At 29.6% G+C, this 3,488-nt stretch overlaps 1 pseudogene; it reads right to left on the reverse strand.

Annotated features, from left to right (window-relative positions):
• Positions 1-2,815: 2,815 nt before the first annotated feature.
• The window catches only part of LOC105620428, a 17,439-nt pseudogene continuing 16,766 nt past the window's right edge, over positions 2,816-3,488 (reverse strand).

The raw sequence follows: 3,488 nt of genomic DNA on the forward strand, positions 1-3,488 counted from the left end.
CAAATTACTAATAATTTGAAAATTATTAACTCTTAAAAACATTTTCGCATCTCATAGTTGCGTTTCAAGACTGAAAAAGATTTGGCGCGCGCAGTATGCAGAATTGGATGTGTATAAATTCATGAATGAAATATTTAATAATAAGATTCGCTTTCACCAAAATAAATTTATTTTTCTCAATTAAATTTATTTTCTTTATCAATTAAGAGAATCCTAAAGTGCCTGCGTGTGTGCGTGCGTGCGAAGTCCAAATTCTGATGAAGACATCAGAAGTCGCTGTTTTTCCAGCTCATCGACATATTTTTATAGGCACATTACCACATAAATATATCATACAACCTCAAAAAATTTGGTTAAAATAATTAAATTTTTGATTAGGACATCAAAAAGTTGAGATTGATTACATATCAACAAAACTTTTTTCTCAGTAAATGATGTACGCAGTCGAACGTCAATTTTCGTATAACAAATTCGTTACGATAAAGCATCTGTTTAATTCTAAAAACTTGATTAACTTGTTCGTGCAAACTACGTGTTTGTGGATTATTATTTCGTAAGTACAGGTTGCAAAACTTTCGTACCAAGCAAATGTTTTTACAACTTAACAGCTTGAGACGCTATGTTATACTAAGAAATAGTAAAAGATATATTAATTTCGAAATTTTTAATTCTCGGCATAAACTCCACAGACATATATGAATTTAGCGTTTAATACTGGAAAAGGATTTTCGAATCTGTAAAAGAGAAAAAAGTATTTGTTATACAAAAATTATGATTTAGTTAGTAATACGGACGACTGTAGGATACCCTTAATTCTCATTTTTGCAAAAAGGGCCGAGGATAAATATGTGTACAGACAGGATAAATATGTGTACACTATTCCCGCATTTATCTAGGTTGCGTCCAAAATTCAACCCTGTCAATTCAAGTATTATTTTATCCTTGTTGGTCACCGAATGTTGAATAAAGATAAAGGATACTCGGAGTTGACAAAGTCAAGTTTTGGAACGCACTTTTGATCGAGACTTTTACCATAAGTTAACAACGATGGAAAAATGAATTTTGTAAAATATTATATCTGAAAAAAATTTTTTATGAGAATTATGGAGATAAAATTGAAAATCGACAAAAAGAATTTTCTTTTTAATGGATGAACTGATTTTTACGAAAAAAGAGTATTATAAGGTTGAATGGTGCGATGTTTAAAAAAAATTATGAAAATTTTTTTTCGAAAAAACTGGTTGAAAAAAGTTCTAAAAGTTTTTAATATTTTTTTTTTAATAAAATGTACTTGAGACACGCTACCATTTTTTACTAAAATGATTTTCGACTTATCTAATATAACATATTTAATTTTCAAAACGATCGGAAAGATAGTACATAGCTTAAAAAAAATGAAGTTTGAGCGTACGGCATACGATTAGCCAGATGTTGCGTGAAATTTGGCTACGTTATGTATTAAACTTAGTTATGTACATACACATGCTTATATGAAAATAACTCGCGAAAAAATGGTCTCCCACGTCTTTAATTTTTTTGACAGCGAATCCTCTATCCTATTGTTTACATGAGATATTTCCATGTTCATAGTTGACATATTTTAGTCTTTCGCGACCTGTGTCACGTGCATCGCCGTGGAGCGCTATCAGCTTTAATTAATATTAATGCGATTATTATTATTTAATTTGATCACTTGATGAACTATTTCAATAGGTTCACTCACAACGTGTCTTTATATAAGTAACACTTATCTGAAAATACTTGCCATATTGATTCTTTTTTGTTATTTTATTTTTTTGATTTGACTTGGTGCAAAAGAAAATTTCATTGATGAATCGTAAATGCGCTATCATAAAAAATTTTTTTCGGATATAATATTTTGCGAAATTCATTCTTGCATCACTGCTAACTTAACTAGTAAAAATCTCGACCAAATAAATATGAGAGCAGTATGTATATATTTAACCTGCTAGGTTCTTTCACGAACTATTAAAAAAATTGAAAATGAAATGATTTGCACGCATTGAATATTATAAATGTCTAATACTAAAAAAATATAATAAAAATAAAATTCAAGAATATTCAAAATTGAAAAATGTATTTTCTTAATTAGTTGTGAAATTTTGTAATGTATTATTAATAATAGAATACATTGTTTAAAATGCAATAAATGCAATAAATATTCACTTTACATCCATTTTTAAATTTCTAAAAAATTTTTGAAGTTACTCAATAATTAATCTTTTTGAACAGCTGATGTTTGGACTATTTTTTTTTTGTAGTTTAGAATGTCAACTTTAAAGATATTAAAACATATTTTTCTTTGAAACATTTTTGTTTCAGACTTTTGTCTTTTTATATAAAAAAGTGAATTTTGTTTTGTTTTGTCGAATATAATTAATAGTAGAAAAATGTCTATTACGGTCGAAGCTGGATCTTTATTGCTTTAAATAATTCAATCAATTAAATTCAATAAAATTTTCTAATATTGATTTCTCATGCGGTCTAAAATAAAGATTCTTAATATCGAATATAATTAATTATAATGATTATATACAATTTTTTTTTACAAATATACAACATTACAAATTTTCTAAAGATGTTAAAGTGTATGTAAGAATTACCTAATAAGTTTTACACTTGTAACGCGAAGGGCCCCATGACTTGCTCGAGAAGCGTCTTGGGCCAGCATTGAAAGCAGGACTACTAGCACTGGCAGTGTGATACTTATGATTATTTCACGATTTAATCGATTTCTATGTTTATTTATAAACATATTTTTACGTTATTTTGTGTATGACGGTTTTAATGTGCACTAGTGCTCATTGAGCGTCCAATCGAATTCGCTATTATTTACAGGACTAAACTGCCATCGTTTTTGTGTTACCAGCATTTGTGGTGCTCTTCTCCTAGTCATGACTATGACAACTGGAAATAAGGAACTAATATTCAATATGATTGTCGTTTCTGGCCGACATCTTTATCGCCATATTTGCCACATGCTACGTTTGGCTACGTTATGTTTATTGCGTTTCGTTAACTTTGTTAGCTTTTGTACGTTTTTATGTAGTGTTGCGTCGATTGCGTCGTATTTGAATGCAGCATTTTTGCTGAGATACAGGCGGTAGCGAAAAGGTGAATAAATAATTATTATTCTATCTATCAAACTCTTTCAACTGAATTTTTGATAAAGACAGAATGATGATTATCGGAGAGAATCGAGGAAGAGTGAAGCGGACTCACTCGAAAGTCGCCATTTGTAGTGCACCGTTAAAGTGTGTAAGAGATTGGGCTGCGGTTGATTTGAACGCTTTTAACGCTTTTTAGTACTTTTGTTCTTATTTTTATGTCTAATGAATGATAAACAAAATGATAATTACAAGCACTTAAAGCGCGTGATGGTAGGAGCGTGATGAAATGCTGCACACACTAGTACATTTGTACCGCCTTAGTTTGTGTGTATCATATATATGTACATACACTACACT

The sequence above is a fragment of the Atta cephalotes genome, assembly GCF_000143395.1.
Source record: "Atta cephalotes unplaced genomic scaffold scaffold00026, whole genome shotgun sequence".
Classification (NCBI taxonomy): domain Eukaryota; kingdom Metazoa; phylum Arthropoda; class Insecta; order Hymenoptera; family Formicidae; genus Atta; species Atta cephalotes.